The sequence below is a fragment of the Diabrotica virgifera genome, chromosome 5 (genome assembly GCF_917563875.1).
Source record: "Diabrotica virgifera virgifera chromosome 5, PGI_DIABVI_V3a".
Classification (NCBI taxonomy): Eukaryota; Metazoa; Arthropoda; class Insecta; order Coleoptera; family Chrysomelidae; genus Diabrotica; species Diabrotica virgifera.
Window position 1 is genome coordinate 197,730,472 of NC_065447.1, and position 25,957 is coordinate 197,756,428.

Genomic DNA, 25,957 nt, shown 5'->3' on the forward strand with positions numbered 1-25,957 from the left:
GCCGGGAGGTGCCGCGATCGGAAAATAGATTAAACATTTTTTTTAAACAAATTCAAAAAATCAATTTTCTAACTTCGTACAATTTTTTTTAGATTCTTTGGGTCATTACGGGCAAAAAAAGTTTCTTGTAATTTTTCTCTAAAATTGATTGTTTTTGAGTTATACGCGATTTAAAATTTGAAAAACGCTGAATCCTCTTTTCAAAGGGTCTGGATTTTCCATATTCCCTTCGTTAAATTCATTGTATTATGATTGTCAAATAACTATTTTATATTTTAATTTGAAATATTATTATAAATTGATTGATCGTTCTTAAGATTTGGTCATTAATATTATGCAGACTATTTTATATTGAAATGGGGGTTGGACTTCCTATATTAACAAGTTCCTGATACAGGTCAAATTGATTTATTTTGTAATTGGGCATTCAAGTAACATATGAGTTATACTTCCTATTTGTCAACATTCACAAAAAGGAGTATCACTACAATTGATTTTAAACAAATAATGATCTGGTGTGAGGCATTGACCCGTTCGCATCCTAATAATTGATGTCGAGTGCCTTCGATCCACAAATGTGAATTTGTGGAACCAAGGGTTTGTAGAAAAATCACTTTGGTATTGTTGATACCATTTCCCTTCAGTTTTAAACTGTTTTGTCCATTCAACTTTAAACTCAATTACAACTCAAACTACAATTTTGTGTTTAATGAAAGGTAAAAAGTCAAATTTATATATTTCAATGTCTGCAGAAACGTTTAAAGTCTTGCCTATATTTGCCAATTTATCAGCCTCTTATTCCCCTTTACTCCAGTATGGCCTGGAATCCAAGCTAAGATTATATATAACACCAAAATGACCATTTTCAAGGCTTAATAACTCAGTTAAAAATTATTATTATGAAAGACAAAAAGTGACTAAATAAAAGTTTAAAGCCCCCCCCCCCCCCTACATGATCTTGCAGAAATTTGTGTCATTAATGTATTACTAAGCTGTTATTTTTAATTATTATCAATGAGCGCTAACAGTGTATTGAGGCGGCCGTCAATGTGAGTGCGAAAGAGATGCACCATTCCGGCAACCAATGGTGCATCTTACTCGCACTCACATTGACGGCCGCCCCAATACGCTGTTAGTGCTAACAGTTAAAAACAGTTTAGTAATAAATTAATGACAAAAATTTCTTCAGGATCACGTAGGGGGCTTTAAACTTTGATTTAGTCACTTTCTGATTTTCATAATAAAAATTTTTAACAGAGTTAAAGCCTTGGCTTTTCAAATTTTAAATCGCGTATAACTCGACAACAATTAATTTTCGAGAAAAATCATAAGAGACCTTTTTTGCTCATAATGTCCCAAAGAATCTAAAAAAATTGGTACGAAGTGAAAAAATTTATTTTTTAAATTTGTTTAAAAAAATTGTTTAAACAATTATCCGACCGCGGCACCTCCCGGCACCGTGTATTTGTTATTAGAACCTTTTTTTAAGTAAAAACTTTTGTGCAAAAAAGACGGATCGAAATAATTTACCTAACGGGGACGACGATACAGTCTGGACTATATGGGATGTTGCGTGTTACATATATCGATCGGATATCGCTTTTGGTGTGAGAGCTTCCTAAATTGGCAGTTTGACACCGTAAACGTGTGACGTGTTGAAGTAGGAATTCGTCGCACACATTGAGTAAACAAATTATCATGTCTTATTGAAAAGAGGGAAGAAGGACCTTAAACACACTGTTAAAATTGATCGTTTATCGTTTATGGTATTGTAGTCGAGGAAATGAAGCTGAAAAAATGGCAAAACCTCGCAATTTTTTCGTCCAGCATCGATTTGTACAAAAATTTTGGAATAAGGCCCATTACACCCTCTAGTTCATTTTCTATATTGAGCCGTTGTACGCTTTTGGTTTTTTAAGGGTGGAAACTACCCCTAATTGTAAAAAATTATAAAATAACATTTTAAACTTTAATATTGTCAACATTTGGTTCCTATTAGTTACATAATGATTGCTTTATGCTTTAAGATATACTGTCATAATATTTCAACCCTTAAAACCAACCTTGTTGGAGCTATATATAAAAAATTTACTTATCCTAAAAGAATAATTTTGGCTTGCATCGATTCACATAAAAATTTGGGATTAGGATCATCTCACTCTGTACTTCATATTCTATATCATGCTGAAGGGCGTTGATTCTTTCTAGGGGTGTAAACTACCCCTTATTGTCAAAAATTATATAAAAACATTGTAAACTTTAATATGGGTAAAATTTTGTTTTCATTGGTTAAATAATGGTTGTTTTATACTTTACGATATAATATCATAATATTTCAACCCTTAAAAACCACCCTTAATAACATTACAGTTTTTATAAGTAGATATTTTAATAGATCTATACAGAAAAAAAGTAGAATTAAAGAATTACAAAAACATTTATTTACACAAAAATACGAATTTACAAATATGTACAAATACAAATAGTTTTTTAATCATCTTCCATTATACGAACCGGTTCTGTGGTATTATACATACATTGAAAATTATCCATAAACGGACTATCCTAATTTTTCGAAAAAAAAAATGGTTTTATAAACATAACTCCTTCATTTTTTGAGATAAAAAGTTTTTTCAAAAATGACTTTATTGGATTATTGAAGAGTTATAAGACTGTGTAAACTAAATTCCGTAAGATCCCTTAGTTTTTTATTAGGGTGGGTTTAAAGGGCTCGAATAAGGGGGTTTTTGCTCTTAAATAGAGGATTTAAACAGCTGTATCTCGCTAACTGTTCACTGAAATGAAAATCTATGCAAAAAGGTATTTTAGATATTAAAAACCCTACAATTTAGTGGTCCATAATTTTTTTCGTATCTCCAGTATTTTCGGAGATATTTTGAAGTAAAAGGTGAAAAATGGGAAATTCCAAAAATGTAATTTTTCTTTAAACTCCAATTATTCTAAAATTAGGCCTTTTAAATAGGTCAAACTTCTTGAGTGTATTGATAATACAAATATAAAAGCAATTACAGAAAGGTGAAGGCCCATTTTTAATTAGGAGGGTAGTTAGGGGGTTGTTTTCACCGATTTTTTCATAGAAAAAAACAGGTACCGACATTTTTTTGATCATAAGTCGCTTAGTTTTCAGGATAGAACGGTTTTATTATTATATTTTAAAAGGCCTAACTGTATACTTGAAAAAAGATTATTTAAGTTATCCTCGAAAAATGCAAAAATTTTCTGTTATTTAACTTTGAATATTTCAAATTATGCATTTGACGGAAAAAGCTAACTTTAACATGCCGTATCTCGGTTTGTATTGGTCTTAAAGATATTACAGAAAAAGAATTTGGTTTGTGTTACTAAAATACACAATTTTGATATCTACAGTTTTTTTGACTAAATGCATATTTTTAGAGGTATTCTCAAAAAAACCTCTAAAAAGCGATTTTTTCATCGAAAGAATGTTACTTTCAAGCGCGAATAACTCGAAAAATATTAGTTTTACGAAGGGAATGTAAAAAACATTTTTTTTTTTCTTAGAATTACGTTTTACATCGATTTACATGGTTAAAATGTAATAAAAAATTCCCACCCCCGAGATGGGGTGGCAACCTCCCCCAAAGTTTTAGCGTACAGCGGCATGATATAGAAAATTATCCTTGGACTATTCCCTACCTTCTGTGAAGATTTCAAGTAAATCCATGCTGGACGAAAAATTGCGAGCCAAAATGCTTCATTTCCTCGACTATTGATCGAACTCAAGGTTATTTACTTGTATTCATTTTAAGATTATTAATTTTATGGAAATTTGTTAACTAAGAACAAAAACAAAATTCTTTAACCTTTCAGTCATAAACATACACTGCCTGACAGAACAAAAACATAGAAATAAAAGAAGAATTGAACAGCTAGAAGAAGTATACGACAGCTTACCGAGAAATTGTCGAATAGAACGACAGACTAAACAAGATCGTACTAGGAGGTATGAATGGGCAATAGGCAAAGAAGAATTTTTCTTAGGAGCCATTGGTAAACAATCACTCCATCAAACCACCAATGAAAGTAGAGAATTACTAATTAACTTTGTCAATAGAATAGCGTGATCCTAATCTTTTTGTAGACTTTTTTTTCCCACACCGTGATATATGTACACAAAATGATATGGATTAATCCTAGTGGAACAACCGCAACCAAAAGCTGTTTTATAAAACCATGAAAACTTTAAGAAGGGAAAAATACAGTCCAATCGACAATTAGAGACCAAACAGGAAACATTTTGACACAAGAAGAATAAATAATGGAAACGTGGAAAAGGTATTTTCAAGAACTATTATCAACAGAAAATGAAACACCACAATATACGATTAACGTGACAAATACCGGAGAAACTATAGAAAGAACGCAAGACACTGCAATAACATGGAAATAATTTACACAAGGACTGACAAAAATGAAAAACGGAAAGTCACTAGGACATGATAAAATAACAACAGAGATGCTCATATATATGGGACTACAAGGACAACAGATATTATTCCAATTAATAAACAAGGTATGGAAAGCTGAAAGAATACCAAAAAATGGAAGATCGCGTTGATACTACCCATATTTAAATCTGGAGATAAAACGGAATGCAAAAACTATAGAGGAATCTTGTGCTCGGGAATGAAACTTTACAAACAAATATTACAAGAAAAGCTGACAAAGATAATTGATACAACATTAGCAGAATCTCAAAGTGGCTTTAGAAAAGGAAGAAGTGTGCAAGACCATATCTTTACTATTAAACAGATCATTGATAAAACGAAACTCAGAAGGGGAAAAGCATATTTTGCGTTTATAGACTTACAAAAAGCATTTGATCTCGTTCCTCGGCAAAAAGTGTTGTCGCTCCTAGAACAAAGAGGAATAACAACCAAACTAAGGGAGAGTATCGAATGTCTATATAAAAATCAATATTCTTCTTTCACAATATGTGAAGGCAACATTCTGAGCATCATTCAAAGTATTTACAAATAAACAATTTAACAACTTGAAATATCAGTAACAAACTAGGGATGGCAGAACCTATTTAATATTTTTCGAAAATAAATTCAATGTCATCCTTGCTACATAAATCTTTTTATAATCTCTCTAGAAAACAAATTATTATAAACACAAACTATTTTTACACTATTTTGAATCATTCCACAGGATGTGATCGCAGAAAGATCCTCGGTTGAATAAGTTTTTGAAAACAAGACGGATTTTCTGATTTTGGATGTGTTAAAACCCAATGCTCTTGTTCTAAAAATAATGTTGTCATCTGTCATAACCACATCCTACGCATACTATTTTAGTTGGGTATTTCATGAAATATTTCTGGTACATTGACTTATCAATGAGTATTATCGATCTTGTCTTGCTTTTGTCAATGGTAACAACCTGGTTTGTGGGAGGAAAACCTACGTTGTTGACATTCGATGTGTTATTTCAATTGAATGTTTAAATACCTTATTTAATATTTATACACGTTGCTCCGATTGTTATAGAAACTATGAAATACTTCCTACTACTACTACTTCCTTTAACTAGTAGTATTTAATAGTTAATTAATCTTACGCAGCTGATAACACAATAATTATTACAAGTATTAATTACATACAGTGCCAATTTGAAAAGGTGCTATCCTCTATAATATGATCCCTACAGAAAATCAAAAAATATGCACCAACACGTCAAATGTATTTTTGAGGGGGACATTTTGTAGACCAGTGTTTAACTAAATTACATCAACCCTGTATCTGGGGCGGACACAACTCCCAAAATCTTTAATGGAAAGGGGATTGAGTGATACCTCATTTTAAAGGCGGTTCAACTACCTTTTCAAAAATACCACGTACATTATATTTCTTTTCAGTACTTTTGGAAAAATCTTGGACTCAACACTCCAAAAAAGAATTTGGAGTTCTGAACTAGATACTTAATATTTCTATGGTTTCACTTTATTTTTTTTAAGTCCTAAAAAGAAATATGATGTATGTGGTATTTTTGAAAAGGGGGGTTGAACGACCGTTAGAATGAGGTATCACTCGACCCCCCTTCCGTTAAAGATTTTTGCCGTTGTGTCCGCACCCGCTGAGGGTTGATGGTATACGAAATGTCCCTCTCACAAATAAATTTAACGTGTTTTTGCTTTTATTTAGATTTTCTATAGGGACCAAATTATAGAGGGTAGTAGCCTCTATTTTTGGAGTTCTGAACTCGATACTCTTTCCAAAGTTTTTCAAAAATACTCCAATCTTCAAAAAAAAAAAAGAATGTGTGTGTACTTTGTGCGCACGTAAGAAGTTATAACTTGTATTATATAATTTCAACGAAATAAATATACTAGTTTATTTGTATTTTATTTAAATATTAAACTAATTTTAATACTTACCTATCACTTTCAAAATTTTTTTATTAAAACAATACCAAAAAAAAATGAATCGTCCGGATTCGAACCCGGGACCTCTCGATCTGTGGTACAATGCTGTACCAACGAAGCTATCATCGCTCTGTTTACGTGACATCTCAGACCTAATGACTAATCACGGTGACAAATAGATCAAGTGAAGTATAAATATGTTATAATAAATACTTATTATCTTACTCCCGAGGAAGACAAATCCAAAGACACAAAAATTATAATAAATATATTTACTAAATACACTACTATGTTATTTTCATACCTTATTTGCGCTGATACATACATAACTTGAAAGATTAGCAACGAACTCCATACTTTCTGTGTGCGCATGCGCCCAGAATAATAAAAATTCACTCTCAATTGCGCCTAAAGAAGTATAACTTCAAAAAATTTCAATTTGGAGTTCAATACTCCAAAAAAAGTTGGAGTTCAGAACTAAATATTTAATATCTGTACGGTTTCATTTTGATTTTTTCCAAAAGTACTGAAAAGAAATATAATGTATGTAGTATTTTTGAAAAGGTGATTGAACGACCTTTAAAATGAGGTATCACTCAACCTCCCTTTCCATTAAAGATTTTGAGGGTTCTGTTCGCCCCCAACGCTAGAGGGTTGATGTAATTTAGTTGAAAACTGGTCTACAAAATGTCCCTCTCACAAATAAATTTGACGTGTTTTTGCATATTTTTAGATTTTCTATAGTCTCCCGGAGACACAACCAATAGAACAATCCGAAATCAAATTGACTTTGTCCTCATTAGAAAAAGATTTCGTAATTCTATACTTTCTGCCAAAACTTATCCTGAAGCAGATATCGGTTCAGACCATAACCCCATAGTAGTCACATTACGAATCAAATTAAAGCTGATTAATAAACCCACGCAAAGTAGAATTGATGTTACGAGATTAAGGGAACCACAAACAAAGGAACAAACTGTAAAAACTCTTACTAAAAATTTACATATTGCCCAAGAACTGAATAAAAGTAGCTATAACATTGATCAGAAATGGGAAAATATAAAACAAGCAGTAATTAAAACAGCGCAGCGAGTGAAAACTTAAAACCAAAGAAAAGAAAACATAAAGACTGGATGACTGAAGAGATAATATTATTAATGAGTTAAAGAAAATCATTCAAAACAAAAAATCCAATTAAATATAATGTAACCGATAGATTAATTAAAAAGAAAATAAAAGAAGCTAAAGAGAGAATGTTACATGAGCAGTGCCAAGACATGGAAGAATTTGAGAAAAAATATGACTTTTTTAACATGCATAAAAGAATTAGAGAACTAACAGGAATGAAAAGAACACTTCAAACTAGGCAACTAAGAGATGAAAGTGGTGCACTTATGACAGATATAAACCAGAAAATGCAGAGATGGACACAATATATAGCACAGCTTTTTGAAGACATAGAGAGAACAAAAGCACCAAAAGAATTTAAAGATGATACTGGACCTGACATTATACGAGAAGAAGTCGAATATGCAATGAAACAAGCTAAAAGTAGTAAATCTCCCGAAGTTCCTATCGAATTACTTAAAATTGTGGATACTGAATCTATTGACCTTCTTTTGGATTTATTTAACACCATATATTTATATATTAACAGGTATAATACCTAAAGAATGACTCCAATCGACATTTATACTGCTACCCAAAAAAGCCTTTAGTGCAATGAACATCGCACCATAGCCTGATGAAGTTCCTATCGAATTACTTAAAATTGTGGATACTGAATCTATTGACCTTCTTTTGGATTTATTTAACACCATATATTTATATATTAACAGGTATAATACCTAAAGAATGACTCCAATCGACATTTATACTGCTATCCAAAAAAGCCTTTATTGCAATGAACATCGCACCATAGCCTTAATGAGTCATGTCTTGAAATTGTTTTTAAAAGTGATTCACAATAGAATACATAAGAAATTAAACGAAGGCATAAGTGATACACAAATGGGATTTAGGAAAGGTCTGGGAACACGGGACGCACTGTTTACAGTAAGTGTTCTTTCGCAGAGATGCCTAGATATGAATCAGGAAGTATATGCCTGTTTCATTGGTTTTGAAAAGGAATTTGACAAAGTGCAGCATAATTGTCTCAAAGAAATTTTGTTAAATAAAAACATAGACAGTAGAGACATTAGAATTATATGTAACCTCTATTGGAATCAAACAGCAAAAGTGAAAGTTGAAAATGAACTGACTGAGGATATCCAGATTCGTCGTGGGGTGCGCCAAGGGTGTATTTTATCACCATTGTTATTTAATTTATATAGTGAAGCCATCTCAGAATTAGCGTTGGCCGAAGTCAATGAGGGCCTAATAATAAACGGTGAGCCACTTAATAATATAAGATATGCTGACGATACCGTACTTCTAGTGGGAACACTGGAAGAATTGCAACACCTTGCTCAACAACTAAATATACATTGCAACGATTATGGACTAAAAATAAATTTGAAGAAAACCAAGTTCATGGTATTTACAAAAGCACAAAACATCAGAGTTAGACTAGTACTGGATAACACAGAAATTGAGCAAATATCTTCGTACAAATACCTTGGAGCATGGATCACAGAAGATACTGATCAGACAAAAGAAATAAGATGCCGCATTGAAATTGCACGATCCATTTTTAACAGAATGAGGAAACTTTTCTGTAATCGCAATATCAATATAACACTCCGGATAAGAATGCTTCGTTGTTATATTTTCTCCACCCTTTTGTATGGGGTTGAGGCATGGACACAAAACAATCCAACATTAAAAACCTGGAAGCATTCGAAATGTGGTGTTATAGACGTATTCTGAAAATATCATGGACAGATCGTAAAACAAACGCACAAGTGCTCGAACTACTAGGAAAACAATGCGAAGTTTTAAATTCCATAAAAATCAGGAAGTTGGAATACTTGGGGCACATCATGAGAGGTGAAAAATACGAACTATTAAGGAATATAATGCAGGGCAAAATCAAAGGAGAAGAAGCGTAGGAAGACGTAAAATCTCGTGGCTACGCAATCTCCGTGAATGGTTTGGATTTTGGATGCAGCTCAATTGAATATTCCGGCGCGTAACCAACAAAATTATAATTGCCAGAATGATTTCCAATCTCCGATAGGAGCGGAACTTTAAGAAGAAGAATAGTGGCCAAATGATAGAGGGTGGCACCTTTTCAAATTGACACACTGTAGTTAATACATTAATGTATGATCATACTCCATCTAAAATAGAAAAATAAAAAACAGGTCAAAAGTCTCAAATAAAAATGATCAAGATTTGAAACAACAAATATAAACGATCGTAAAGAACTAAATAAAACTTAATTCCAGATACGTTGAGTATTTGAGTTATTGCGCGTGATCCCTTCCCCAGATCTTAGTTTTTAGTCTAGGCGCCAAATAGAGGTCACCGTGTCCTTTTCGTGTCAACCGTTTTAACGGTTTCTTATGGATTTTTGGCTGCTGATTTCGAATTTCGAGGGTGGATTTTGATCCGAGTGGTCAAAAAATTGTTATAAACAATTTAATTGTTTATAAATTGTTTATAAGGCTCTGGCTCATAAACTAAAACAAATAAAAAAGAATGTTTTAAATAAAATTTGTTCGTTTATAAAAAACGAAGAAAAAAGCGTTTACTAAACTTCAATCCAACAATTAGAACTCAAGATATTGTAAAATTAGTGCACAATGCAAATTGCAAATTGCAAAATAAGTATTTTTCGAAGATTTATCGATCGTAACTCGGCTTCTACGCATGCAAATGAGCCTTAGAAGGTCTCATTTTAAAGATTCATTAATAGGTTTCCAAACAGGGTTTGTTAAATTACTTGATCTTCATTTGTTTTAAAGTTATACCCATTTGAAGTTATAATTTTCTTAAAAAAATTGTACATTAATTTGTTTATAAGGGTTTCAAGCAAATTTAAGCTATAAACATTTATTCTTTAATTAACAATAATGATAGAAGAACTCAAAAGGAACATTTTGAGCTTACGAAAATGTTTGTAAGTTTATTTTTGGCCAAGATATCGATATTTTAATAGTGCGCTCTGAGGCTCAAGATCGGCTCACCGCGTAAAGATTCACGCGCTAACTTCTCGATGCAAATTATAATTTCTATGTATATATACGTTATCTTCATTTTTCATTTTTGAAGATCCTAATAAAATTTTATTATATAATTCTTATAATTAAATCATCATACTGTACCTCGTATTACCTTTCATTCTATTTACTTTGTTTTCTATCTTTTGTACTAAATGCGAAAAAAAAAACATTAAAAAGTAATATTTCAGAAATAGAACTAAAAAGTACGTTGATATTATTTATTAATACTATTTTTACAAACTTTTTGTTCCATGCATCTGAATCGAGATATACAGGGAATCTCAGCTTTTTTACATCTGCATAAGTTCTTAGAGCAATTTTTACAGTTACATGGTGGTACTAAGTCTGTTCTTGTAGGCAGTAAAACTAAAACTTTCTGGAGATTCAGAGTCTAATTATCTATATGATATAAATATAATCTATATCATATAGATATCCAGTGGATAGTGGATAGTATCCATATAAAGTGGATCTAGTTCTTTTGAAGCATCATCAAGGCACGTCAATATGCTCGTTTTATATGCAATGATGATGCTGCAATATATCTCGATCCATTTTTATATGGATATCACATATTGGCTCATTTGCATGTGTAGAAGCCGAGTTACGATCGATAAAGCGTCGAAAAATACTTGACTGTGAAACGATCTTGCGCCTCATAGCGCGCCATTAAAATATCGATATCTTGACCAAAAATAAACTTACGAACATTTTCTTCAGCTCAAATTATTCCTTTTGAGTTGTTCTATCATTATTGTTAATTAAAGTATAAATGTTTATAGCTCAAATTTACTTGAAACCCTTATAAACAAATTAATGTACAATTTTTTTAAGAAAATGATTACTTCAAATGGATATAACTTTAAAACAAATGAAGATCAAGTAATATAACAAACTCTGTTTGGAAGCGTATTAATGAAGCTTTAAAATGAGACCTTCTAAGGCTCATTTGCATGCGTAGAAGCCGGGTTACGATCGATAAAGCTTCGAAAAATACTTATTTTGCAATTTGCATTGTGCACTAATTTTACAATATCTTGAGTTCTAATTGTTGGATTTAAGTTTGGTAAACGCCTTCTTTTTCGTTTTTTATTAACGAAAAATTTTTATTTGAAACATTCTTTTTTATCTCTTTTAGTTTATGAGCCACAGCCTTATAACAATTAAATTGTTTATAACAATTTTTTGACCACTCGGATCGAAATCCACCCTCGAAATTCGTAATCAGCAGCCAAAAATCCATAAATAACCGTTGAGTTTGTCCATCAGAATTGAAAAGTACACGGTGACCCCTCTGGCGCCTAGACTATTTCGCCTCTGGTTATTTTGAATACAATTCTTCAAGATCAGGAATGACTTTCGAAATGTTGCCCATCGACGCAGAAATGAGACAGAGAAAGAGAGAAAGTTCTCGGAGAGGAAGAGTTCGAACAGGCTGTTGCTCTACGTGATGACGACACGAAAGTTTACTGGCCGTAAGGCAAGGTTCATAAATAGACAGGTTGCATGGTAACTTTCCACCAATCAGCGTCGAGAATCTAATGGCGGGAGTGACGTCACCCAGAATGCTGTATTCAAATTCATTCACTACACTCATTGAAATGAACTCGGAAAGTAGGAATGTTTTTAATGATTGAAAATATATATGTATATTTAAAAAAAATACGTTTGGATTTTTAATGACTATTTATTTAATATATTCTTTAAAAAATGTGGTAGATACCTCTAGAGTTACAAAAATCATAGAATATAATTGCAATTAAATATATGCAGTAGAACAGCATTACTACTTAATTAAAGCAGAAGTAGATTGTTTCTTGTGTTTATATATGGGACTAAATCATTCAAATATCCTAGGTATATTAATAATGGGTTGAATACAATTTACTTTTTTAAATGATTTTGAGTAGGTATATAATCATTTTGAATTGGGGATAATGCATATAGTACATTATTATAAATTCCTTCTAACATGTAGACCATGGTGAAAAAGAGATTCAACTAAAGATTTATGTACCTATCAAATTGAGTAGTTTAAGTTTAACATAAGAGCATCTGATTACGTTAGGTACTGGATTATAATATCTAAAACTATTAAAACATTATGATTCCATTCAATAGGTACCTGTGAAGTTTTACATTAACAGTAAATTGTAAAAAAATACAATTTCAGCGCAATAAAGGGAATTTTCCCCATTTTATATATTCATTTACTTTATAATTGTTTATTCAAACGACCTTCAGATGGCTGCAATATTAGTTATAATCTTTTATGAAACAATTAGGTACATATAATAGATCTATTATCTATAGACTTAATTAGATATATTGTTAAATAAGTCTAAGCAGATTGTAACGTACACAAATGATGTAAACTTGATGCGAAGAACCGCAAGAGATATTACAGAACTGTATGTGGAGCTTAAAGAAAATGCGAAAGAAATAGGGCTAGGCGTCAACGTATATAACACTTCTTGTAAAACAGTTTTGGGTTTAAGTTATTATACTAAAAACACTTAATGATATCTATAGATACATTATATCTCAAGATATAAACACAAATTAAAACACTAACGATATTTAATAACAAAATATAGCCTCCAAACCACGTATCCTATTATGTTTACAAACAATTCGTAAAATTGATCGTCTGGGTGACGTCATATTTCATATTGACGAATATTTCATTTGTCAATGTCAAAGTTACCATACAACCTATGGTATAGGGACCTTGGCCGTAAGGTATAAAATGAACTGAACGTCTTCTTCTTTTTGTATAGACATGACTCTGTCTGTTTTTTCAATGTGCCTCTAGTAAGTTGTCGTTCCATCGTTTTCGTGGTCTTCTCAATGATCGTCTTCCTATTTGGGAACCGTCTCTTGCTGTCCTTACTACTTTATTTGTTGTCATTCGGCTTATGTGATCATTTCATTCTATTCTTCTGTTTCTTACCCAATTATTAATGTTGTCCACCTTGCATCTCCGTCGTATATCTGTACTTCTAGCTCCGTCCCATAGAGTCTTACCAGAGAACAATAACCACAGAGAAACGACACGCCTTTGATCTTTCGTGGCTAAGCCGCCAACGACACTTAAAGCAACCAGAGCGACCATCGAAGCAATAGTCAGTGGGCATATCACACAATATAAATTCGTAAATAAAATTAAGCACTTATGTTGACTTTCAATAAATATAGAATATCGCACCGAGAAAAAAGTTGCGTACAGGGCCGGCTTTTGTTGGCATTCTTTATAATAATGGAATTATTTTTGATTTACAAAAGGTTGCAAATATATCGCACAATGCAAAGTAATGATGAAAATCATATTGATTGGAACCATAAATGAAAATACCTTTTTGTTTATCCTGATTTTGGCATTGAAAGACCTACCAATAATAAAATATACCTATTTATTACGATAGGTGTGGCTTTCACTGATTGTTTTTGGCTTGGGCTGATACAAGATATAATTTGGTTGTCGAGGTATTTCCTAATAAATTATATTTTTTAATATAGGTTATCGAAAAATAACACAGCCATTGTAACGGCTACGGAAATGTCACAAACTCTGAAAGTTCCAATTCTCTTTGACTATTAATAAAGAGTTCATTATAGAAAATCCAAAATGGCCGCCAAAAAATGGTGGGTTACATATAATTTAATTTCACAACTACTTCAATATGGGTATCGAATGAAAGGGCTTGACTACTAATAAAGAGTTCATTATAGAAAATCCAAAATGGCCGCCAAAAAATGGTGGGTTAGATATTTAATTTCACAACTACCTCAATATAGATATCAAAGAGGAATGCGATGACACCCGGACAACATATGTTTTGACCTGGTTGGCCCTTCGGAGACTTGCGTCTGTTATGAAATACATGCACTGACACCAAATTTATTATTTTTATTTTGAAATAGGTATCCCTTACTTGGTAGAGCGAAGTTTAGTTTTTTTATGCATTACGTAGGGGTAATGTATACAAGGAAATGAATCACTTTCTTCATGATTTATTATCAATAATATTTAATCAAGTCAAATTAAGACTATTAGATACCTAATAACTAATATGTAAAAATTACAAAGCAATAAAAATTACCTGTTATTATTCTTAGGAAATCTAAATAAACTTATTCCTCTTCCTGTCGCAGAGGAACATCCGTGAACCACACACGAGTAACCAGACATTTTAACGATTATAATTATTATATAAATGCTCAAACAAACTTGTTAAGTCAAGTATTTACCATACACGCCTACGGACTATCGCAAAACAACCAGAGTGACAGAATTAGCTGGAATTAGCATGTGTTGGGAACCCATAAAGCAACCAGGTTCGCGCATGCGTCTTCAAAAATGGTACACGTTTCAAGTACGGTCGTGTCGTTTCTCTGTGGTTATTGTTCTCTGGTCTTACCATCGATTTTTCGGAGGGTTTTCATCTCCGCTGTTTCGAGCAATCTTTTTGTCCTCTATGTGTCGGGTACTGAACGTGACTACACTTAGTGAAATTGGACGATCGACGATAAGTTGCGTGCACGCTGCGAGCAAGTTGCTTGTTTTAAGCCAAGTTTCCCGTCAACACTCATTTGAGCGGTTTCTCGGGGTCAATCTTCTTTTTTAGGTGCCGTGTCTGTATTCAGACGTTGGCCGTCATCATGTTTAAAATTTCTTGAAATCTCTCTCTATCGGCTGCTGCGCGAAATAATTCTTCTACTGTGCAGCCACACCATTGTCTAATATTACGCAACCATGAAAGTTTCTTTCGACCAATCCATCTCTTTCCCTCCACTTTTCCTTGTATTATAAGGCGAAGCAGATGGTATTTAGGTCCTCTAATTATATGGCCGAAGTATTCTGTTTTTCTTCTCTTTATGATGCTCATGAGCAGACGTTCTGAATTCAGCATTTGAAGAACATCTTCATTGGAAGTGTGCGAAACCCACGATATCTTTAGGATTCGTCGATAGCACCACAATTCGAATGCTTCTATTTTGTTTAGCATTGTGGTTTTTAACGTCCATGTCTCACAACCATACAATAGGATAGACCACACATAACATTTCAGCATCTTCTTTCGAATATTCATCGACAGGTTTCTGTTACATAAAACTGGTTTCCAGGTCATAAAAGCCTTCCGTGATATTTCAATCCAAGTTATTATCTCTTCATCAGAGTCACAATTTACATTTAACCAGCTGCCAAGGTACTTGAAATGATTTACCCGTTCTAACTCCTCTCCATCAAGAGAAAGCTGACCTTGATCTATATTAATCTTTCCAACTGTCATCCACTTTGTCTTTGAAATGTTGATTTTAAGGCCTCTCCGATAACTTGCTTCACTGACTAGATTTAGTAGTGTCTGAAGATCTTGTAAATTTTCAGCAAGAATGGCTGTATCGTCAACGTATCTAATATTGTTGATTACTTCTTCGCCTAGCCTTACTCCATCTAGTCTGTCATCCAAAGCCTCCCTAAAGATTTCTTCAGAGTACAGATTAAAAAGGGTGGGTGATAAAACACAACCTTGTCGTACTTCACGTTTTATCGGCAGTTTTTCAGTACGACTGTCTCCAATTTGGATAGAGGCTACTTGATTGTAATATAAGTATTTCAGCAGGCTTATATCGTAGTGGTCAAGTCCTGCTGCCTGCAGGCAATCGAAAAGTGTATCATGTTGTACTCTGTCGAATGCCTTCTCCAAGTCGATGAAACAAACATAAAGGTTCTTTCGGAATTCACAACTGTTTTGTAATAGAACGCCCATACAAAATAGTGCTTCTCTAGTTCCTAGACCATTTCCAAATCCAAATTGCTTATTACCCATTCTAGTTTCGCACAGAAGGAATACTCGGTTTTGTATAATACGTAAAAGTATCTTAAGTGTGTGACTCATCAAACTGATTAGTCTAAAATCGCTGAATTTGATGGGCCTGCTTTTCTTTGGTAATGTTATAATATAAACAGTGACTCCAACCAATCATCTGGTATTTTTCCTTCTTTGTAAATTTTGTTAAAGAAAGTAGTCAAGTAGGTAATGTTTTCCTCATCTAAAAGTTTAAGTAGCTCAACAGGGATTTGATCTGGTCCAGGTGCTTTATTGTTTTTGGCTTGTTGTATTGTTTTTATGACTTCTGACTTCAGTATACTGAGACCTCTGTCTAATTGGTTGTCACAGGTAGTATTTGGAGTATTTTCTCGAGAAGCATCGTCAAAAAGGTCACTGATGTGTCTCTCCCATTCTTTGCACTGTTGTTCGTGATCACAAATTTTTCCGTCTGCGGTTTTAAGTTTCTGTTTTCTAATTTCGGAGGTATATTTAAGTTTCTTGTGGAGGTTGAAACTGTCATGCTTTTTTGGAGGTCTTCTATTTGTTTACATTAATTCTCGAGCCAGGATTCTTTGGCCTGTTTAATTTTTCTTTTTATGAGTTTGTTGATTTCACGGTATTTGATATTTCTATTTTTGTATTTTTGTCGAACTTCCATCAGGTCTAGAATTTCTTGGTTCATCCAGTCATCGGGGTCAATACACGCCAGAAATGCACAGCTCTGTATCTACGTTGAAATCTATCGCGCGATCAACGTGTACTCACTGATTGCTCAGTACAGACTGCCAAACCGCATGACTCATTTTCAGACCGCGTGCACGTGTCGATGTACAAATCTGTCTCTGTCCAATGGGGCTCTAAATAAGGATGTTGAATCAAGGCCGGTCCAACCTCTGATATTTAAACGGTCCGGTTTTCTTCAATCTTCCCCTGGATGATCAATTTCGGCAGGCGGTTCTTTTCGTTTCTCATTATGTATTCCAGATAGCCAACTTTTCTAACTTTGATGATCTTTAGCAGCTTCCTGTCAATGTAGCAGAAACTAGCGTGCTTTCGGTCTACGCGGCTTGCAAGTCACTTGCAAGCAGCTTGCACGCCGCGGCTCAGCTCGAGTGTGCAGTGAATAAATTCAACATTCAACAAATTCAACTCACTTACTGCTGAGCAAAAAGACGCAAAAGTTTCAATCTTCTTGTGGTGCTGTCTCTGTACAATGCGGCTCTAAACAAAGATGTTGAATCAAGGCCGGTCCAGCCTCTGATATTTAAACGGTCCGTTTTTCTTCATTCTTCCCCTGGATGATCAATTTCGGCAGGCGGTACTTTTCGTTTCTCATGTTATTCCAGATAGCTAACTTTTCTAACTTTGATGATCTTTAGCAGCTTCCTATCTGAACCTATTCTCCTTAGGACATTTTTGTTGGTGGTGTGGGTTGTCCAAGGTATTTTCAAGATCCTTATATAACGCCAGAGTTCAGAGGCTTCTAACTTGTTCATTAGTCTCGTAAGATCTATTATTTACGACACTGCGGTAGGTATGTATATATCAGGGGTGGCCAACTTCATTGATAGTCGAGCCATTTTTCAAAATTTGAAATTTTTCGCGAGCCGCAATTAAATAATTATCTAAAAAGTGTATAAGAGGTATTAAATTTTTCTTTTATCGTTTGGAGTTCACGAATTTTAAATTGAAATAAAATGGTTCACATCGTTGTTTCAAATATGCAAATAATTCTACAAGCAGGCTTTACTAATTCAGGATCCTTCGATTCTTCATAATCCTTCCATATTTTTCTGGGATGGCCTATTGATGTTCTATCGCCTCTCAAAAAACACCGTCTTTAACACTCTGTCTTCCTCTGATCTACCACATGGCCTGCCCATCTTATCTTAGCTTTTGTATGTCTGACGATGATTTCAGTATCGGTCTCCTGTCAATTCATCTCTTTGAGGACCAAATATCATTCTGAGGACTTTGCTTTCAAATCCAGCAGCTTATTTATTTCCCAATAGCTTATTTATTTAATTTGTGACAACATAGCCGATCTTCAACAACTTGTCACTATAATCGGAGAATACAGTAAGAGAATGGGATTAAAGATTAATACCAAAAAGACCAAATTCATGATCATCTCCAGAAACATGGACGCACTTTAAAACTCCACCATAAAACTGAATACCAAGTCTATTGAAAAAGTGAGCAAATTTAAATACCTGGGAACGTGGCTTTTTGAAGACTGGGCATCGGACAGGGAAGTAAAAAGTCGCATCAGGAAGGTACTGACCTGTTCAGTGTTCAATCTTCAACTGAGACTAAGGTTTACTAAGTGCTACGTATGGTCGATGCTGATATATATGGCGTAGAGGGCCGGACACTCAAAACGAGGGATATAAACAAATTAGAAGCTTTCGAAATGTGGCTTTATCGCCATATCCTAAAGATACCATTGATAGCGAAAGTCACAAATGTAGATGTCCTTAAAAGAATCGACCAAGAACGCCAACTTTTCGAAACCATCAAGAAAAGGAAAATTGTGTATCAAGGTCGCACCATGCGAAATGAAAAATACCAGTTAATCCAACTTATAATCCAGGGTAAAATTTTAAGGCAAGAGAGGACTGGGACGCAAAATGTCCTGGTTTCGAAATATAAGGCAATGGACAGGGATTAACGACAATCAATCTCTGATACATTTTGCAAGAAACAGATTTCACTTCAAAAATGTATTTCGCATATATTTCGTAAGAAACAGAGAGTTAATGGAAAATGTGATCGCTAACATCCATTAGTGGATTTGCATCTGAAGAAGATTTTTTCCCACTGATGTAGAGTCCAAGTTTCATTTCCATAATTTAACAATTGGGCGAATAATTGGCTGTATAGTCTAAATTTAGATTGTTTTGTTAGCAGCTTAGATCTTAGTAATGATGATAGGGAGTATACTGATCTATTTCACGCAGCTATCCTTGCTAAGACCTCTTTTTATATATGATTGTCATCTGTGATTACCGTTCCTAGATATTTAAACTTTTTTACTACTTCGAAGTTGTGGTCATTAATAGTTATACAGGGTGTAACAAAAATACAGGTCATAAATTAAATCACATATTCTGGGACCAAAAATAGTTCGAATGAACCTAACTTAGCTTAGTACAAATATGCACATAAAAAAGTTACAGCCCTTTCTAGTTACAAACTGAAAATCGATTTTTTCGAATATATCGAAAACTATTAGAGATTTTTTATTGAAAATGAACATGTGGCATTCTTATGGCAGGAGCATCTTAAAGAAAAATTATAGTGAAATTTGTGCATCCCATAAAAATTTTATGGGGGTTTTGTTCCCTTAAACCCCCCAAACTTTTGTGTACGTCTCAATTATATTATTATTGTGGTACCATTAGTTAAATTCTTACTTACTTACTTAGTCCTAAGCCTTTCTACCTTTAGGTGTAAGGCTGGTGGAGTTGAGTTTGGCATTGTAGTCTCCATGCTTTCCGATCTTGCGCTAGGTTTCTTGCACTTTCCAATGTCAATCCCTTCTTCTCGACTTCTTTCCTGATTTCATCTACCCACATAACTCTTGGTCTCCCTCTTTTGTTTTTCCCCTGCACTCTCGTTTCGAACACTCGTTTTGTTAGCCTCTCGTTCGACATTCTACACACGTGCCCGAACCATCTAAGTTGTCCTTCTACTATTTTTTCATTGATTGGTTCTAGTTTTAGGTTTTGTCTAATTGTTTCGTTTCGTATTTTGTCTGTCCTTTTTCTGTTTGCTATTTTCCTCAGGAACCTCATTTCCATAGCATTGACTCTGGATTTTTGTCTCCCCGTCAATGTCCATGTCTCGCTGCTATACATGATTGTTGGTCTAACTACTGATTTAACGACTGCCGTTTTTACTTTTTCCGGTATCCCTTTTTTCCCAAAAAATGTTGTTTTCATAGTGTTAAATAAGCTTCCTGTTCGTCCCATTCTCTCGTTTATTTCCATGTCTTGTTTACCATTTGATTCGATTATTACTCCTAGGTATTTAAAATATTCCACTTGCTCTAGTTGTTTCCCGTCTAATTCTATTGCGTGTGTCTTCCTCGTATTTGAAATTATCATTGTTTTTGTTTTCTCTGTATTAATTTTCATATTTATGTTTGATAGTTCTTCTTCTAGGATTTCAAGATTGTTCTGTAAGTCTTCTCTGTTTTCTGCTATCAATACCATGTCGTCTGCAAATAGTAGCTCCGATAGTTGAGTCTGTTTCATTTGCCAGTATCCTAATGTTAGTTTTCTCATTCTTCTCTTGGCTTTCTTTATCGCTTCATCCAGTACCACTGAGAATAGCAGTGGACTCAGCACGCATCCCTGTTTGACGCCTTGACTTGTAGAAAATTCTCTGGATTCCTCGTTATTGGTTCTTACTGTATTTGTATTATTTTTGTACATATCCTTTATTACTTCTATTATGTGTCTGTCGACTCCCCTTTCTGTTAGTGTCTTCCAAACGTCCTTTCTTCGGATTCTGTCAAACGCCTTTTCCAGGTCAATGAAGCACATATGTATCTCTCTATTTTTCTTGATTACCTTCTCACTTACTTGTCTTAATGTGAATATTAGGTCTTGCGTGCTTCTGTCCTTCCTGAATCCACACTGTGTGTCTTCCATAGTTGTTTCTATTTGTGTTTTTATTCTTGTCTCTAGTATTCTTGCTAATACCTTCCCAGGGATACTTGATATGGTGATACCTCGGTAATTATTACAGTTTCTCTTGTCTCCCTTTTTGTGTATTGGTAATATAATGTCTTTCTTCCAGTCCTTTGGTAATTCTGCTCTATTTATGATATCATTCATTAGTTCTTTCATGCTATCCATTCCCTCTGTCCCCATGAATTTTATCATTTCCGGGGTGATATGATCCTTGCCTGGTGCTTTGCCCAGTTTTACTCTTTCTATTGCTTTCTCTAATTCCTCTCTTGTTATGGATTCCACTTGTTGTTCTTCATTCCTTTCTTGTATCTCCCCTATGTTGTCCTTGTCTACATGAGTTAGCTCTTTGAAATGTTCTCTCCATCTTTCCATTATTTGTTTTTCTTCTGTTAGTACGTTTCCATTCTTGTCTTTTATATTCGGCATCGTGTGCTCTTTCTTTTGTCTGAGTTGTTTTAATGCGCCGTAGAAGAGTTTTTGGTTTTCCCTATAATTTTTTGTCATTTTTTGTCCAAATATCTCCCATGACCTTTCCTTTCCTGCTTTCACCGCTATTTTAACCTCTTTCCTTTTTTCTTTATATGCTTCGTAATCTTCCGGGTGTTTTGTGCTTAGGTATCTTTTCCATTTGTCTTTTTTGTTCTTTATTTTCTCTCGTATTTCTTCCGTCCACCATTCTGTTCTCCTCATGTTAGTGTTTGCTATTTTTGCTTTCCCGCAAGTTTCCTCAGCTGCTTTGATTATGCTGGTTTTTAGATATTCCCATTTTTTTTCTATATTTGTATTTTTTGCCCTACCTTTCAAAGTATTATCTAAGTTTTCTTGGAATTTCTTCTTATATATTTCCTCTTTTAATTTGTAACTTTTTATTTTTTCATTTACTACCTTTCTTCTCTTTTCTTCTTTTTCCTCTGTTGTTCTCATTCTCATTATTACTAGATGGTGGTCACTGCCAATCTCCGAGCCTCTTTTCACTTTCGTATCCTGTACTCTTTTCCATTTGTTGCTGCTTACCAAAAAGTAATCTATGATTGATTTTTCGTTTCTGCTGTCTTGTACTCTCGTGTATTTGTGTACTTCTTTATGTTTAAATTTTGTATTTGTTATAACTAGTTTATTCTCCATACATATTTCTATTATTCTTTCACCATTTCTGTTTAGCATTTCTTCTCCTTCTTTTCCCATGCACTCCTCTATTCCGCTGTTGTTGTTTCCGACTCTACCGTTTAGATCTCCCATTACAATTATGTTTTCTTCCCCATTATCAATTTGCATTTGGAGCTCCTCGAAAAATTTATCTTTCTCTTCCTTTCTTGCATCTTCATTTACTCCGTAGGCTGTTATTATTGTCCATATTTCTTCGTCCATCAGTTTAATTTTCACCGATAATATTCTCTGGTTAACATATGTTTCTTCTATAACGTGTTGTAGTCTATTCGGTGCAATTATTATCCCGACTCCTTCTTTTGCTCTCTCTTTTGTATCCGCTCCTACCCAAAGTAACCAATATCCTTTGTGTATTTTCTTAAGACCTTTTCCTTTCATCTTCGTTTCTGTTATTCCTAGTATTTCTATTTTTTGTCTTATCATATCTTCTACCAGTTCTTCCTCTTTTCCATTGATGCTTCTCACATTCCATGTTCCCATTTTTATCTCTCCTTTTTTCTGCAATCTAGCTTTCCCCTTTTTCCTATTTTCATCCTTGTTTACCTTTGCATCATCTTTTTCCCTATCGCTTTTCCCATTCATTGCCTTGGTTGTCATTGTTGTGGGTCCGGTCTCATTATTTTCTTTTAGTTTTTTGAAGTCCCTTCCCCGATATTTCTGTGAGTTAGTATAAGTTTCTCTTTATTATGGTCCCATTTCCACTCCTTTCCATTAATCTCCAGTTTCATATATCCTATCTTCGTAGTATTACCTTTGTCTTTTTCTTCTTTTGCCATTTTCCTAATTTTTGCTTGTATTTCCCTTTCCTTTCTTGTTAAATCTGATTCTATATACACCTTTTGTCCCTGTAGATTTTTCAGTTTTCCTTTGTTTTTTAGTACACTCATCTTATCCGTTAGGTTTTCCATTTCTGCTACAAAGATTTGGTCGCCGATCTTCACCGCTCCTCTCAGTCTGACCTCTAATTTCAGATTTCTTCCTATGAAGTGTTCTACTGACTCCTTTACAGGCTTTCCGTCGGTAGCATCTAGTGTTAGGCCTTTTAATACTATATTATTTCTCCGTCTATCTTTTTCCAATTGTTCTATTCTATTGTTTGCCATTTTTAAACCTTCTTCCAATTTTTCGTTTTTTTCTTTCAGCTCCTTAATATATTCCATCGTTTCTTTTTGGTCTTTCCGTATGGTTCTTATTTCTGCCATCATTTCATCATTTTTCCACATAACTTCCCGCATCATTTTTATCATCTCTTCATTTGTGTCGTTGCTTTTATTCGGTGTTCGTCTCGTCAGGTTACTCTTTTCAAAATATAATTTATCTTCTTTATATTTTTTCTTCTTAGATTCTTCGTCGCCACTATCAGATAGTTCTTCATTCTTTCTATAGGTTTCCTTTCGGATTGTTCCTGTTCCGCCACTGGCCATTTTAAATTAAATGTTAACCTCAGCACTAATATAAATATTATTATTATACACTTAGAAGTTTATTTTTATTTCGCACAAGAACGCTTTTTAAGTTTAACGATTATCGATAACGATAGGTCTTTTAAAAACCGGTGTTTTTATTGTGATAGGTTTCGAATTCGAAATTACCTTATCGCCAATACACCTTTACCGCCAATACACGTGGCTTTTTGAAGACTGGGCATCGGACAGGGAAGTAAAAAGTCGCATCAGGAAGGTACTGACCTGTTCAGTGTTCAATCTTCAACTGAGACTAAGGTTTACTAAGTGCTACGTATGGTCGATGCTGATATATATGGCGTAGAGGGCCGGACACTCAAAACGAGGGATATAAACAAATTAGAAGCTTTCGAAATGTGGCTTTATCGCCATATCCTAAAGATATCATTGATAGCGAAAGTCACAAATGTAGATGTCCTTAAAAGAATCGACCAAGAACGCCAACTTTTCGAAACCATCAAGAAAAGGAAAATTGTGTATCAAGGTCGCACCATGCGAAATGAAAAATACCAGTTAATCCAACTTATAATCCAGGGTAAAATTTTAAGGCAAGAGAGGACTGGGACGCAAAATGTCCTGGTTTCGAAATATAAGGCAATGGACAGGGATTAACGACAATCAATCTCTGATACATTTTGCAAGAAACAGATTTCACTTCAAAAATGTATTTCGCATATATTTCGTAAGAAACAGAGAGTTAATGGAAAATGTGATCGCTAACATCCATTAGTGGATTTGCATCTGAAGAAGATTTTTTCCCACTGATGTAGAGTCCAAGTTTCATTTCCATAATTTAACAATTGGGCGAATAATTGGCTGTATAGTCTAAATTTAGATTGTTTTGTTAGCAGCTTAGATCTTAGTAATGATGATAGGGAGTATACTGATCTATTCCACGCAGCTATCCTTGCTAAGACCTCTTTTTATATATGATTGTCATCTGTGATTACCGTTCCTAGATATTTAAACTTTTTTACTACTTCGAAGTTGTGGTCATTAATAGTTATACAGGGTGTAACAAAAATACAGGTCATAAATTAAATCACATATTCTGGGACCAAAAATAGTTCGAATGAACCTAACTTAGCTTAGTACAAATATGCACATAAAAAAGTTACAGCCCTTTCTAGTTACAAACTGAAAATCGATTTTTTCGAATATATCGAAAACTATTAGAGATTTTTTATTGAAAATGAACATGTGGCATTCTTATGGCAGGAGCATCTTAAAGAAAAATTATAGTGAAATTTGTGCATCCCATAAAAATTTTATGGGGGTTTTGTTCCCTTAAACCCCCCAAACTTTTGTGTACGTCTCAATTATATTATTATTGTGGTACCATTAGTTAAATTCAATATTCTTAAAACTTTTTTGCAGTATTTTTTCGATAAGGCAGTTTTTATCGAGATGCGGCTTCTTTTTCAATATATTTACGTAAAAATTTTATGGGGGTTTTGTTCTTTTAAACCCCCCAAATGTTTGTGTACGTTCCAATTAAAATATTACTGCGGTACCATTGGTTAAACACAATGTTTTTTAAAACTTTTTTGCGTCTTTGTATTTTTTCGAAGCCTTACACCTAAAGGTAGAAAGGCTTAGGACTAAGTAAGTAAGTATTTTTTCGTGAAGGCACCTTTTATCGAGATGTGGCTTCTTTTTTAATATGGTTCAAAATATACCTAAAAATGTAAGTCATACATAAATTTTCATATTACTACAAAAAAGTTTTAAAAACATTGTGTTTAACTAATGGTACTACAATAATAATTTAATTGGAACGTACACAAAAGTTTGGGGGGGGGGGGGCTTAAAGGAACAAAACCCCCATAAAATTTTTATGGGGTGTCCAAATTTCACTATATTTTTTTTAAGATATTACTGCCATAAGAATGCCACATGTCCATTTTCAATAAAAAATCTCTAATAGTTTTAGATATATTGGAAAAACATTGATTTTCATTTTGAAACTTCAAGGGGCTATAACTTTTTTATGTGCACATTTGTACTAAGGTGTTAGGTTTTAGGTTCAATCGAACTATTTTTGGTCTCAGAATATGTGATTAAATTTATGACCTGTATTTTTGTTACACCCTGTATATCATCAGCAAAGGCCAATAATAGTTTTGATCCTCGATTCGCAAATCCTCCTGTCAGCTCAGATGATATTTTATTTATTAGATATTCTAAGGCCAAACTGAATAGCAACAGTGGGGGTCAC

The 25,957-nt window shown here is 33.8% G+C and overlaps 1 protein-coding gene across 7 annotated transcripts in view; it reads left to right on the top strand.

Moving 5' to 3' along the window:
- LOC114324811 (signal-induced proliferation-associated 1-like protein 1) overlaps window positions 1-25,957 on the top strand; it is a 449,432-nt gene that overhangs the window by 334,248 nt on the left and 89,227 nt on the right. The window lies entirely within an intron of this gene.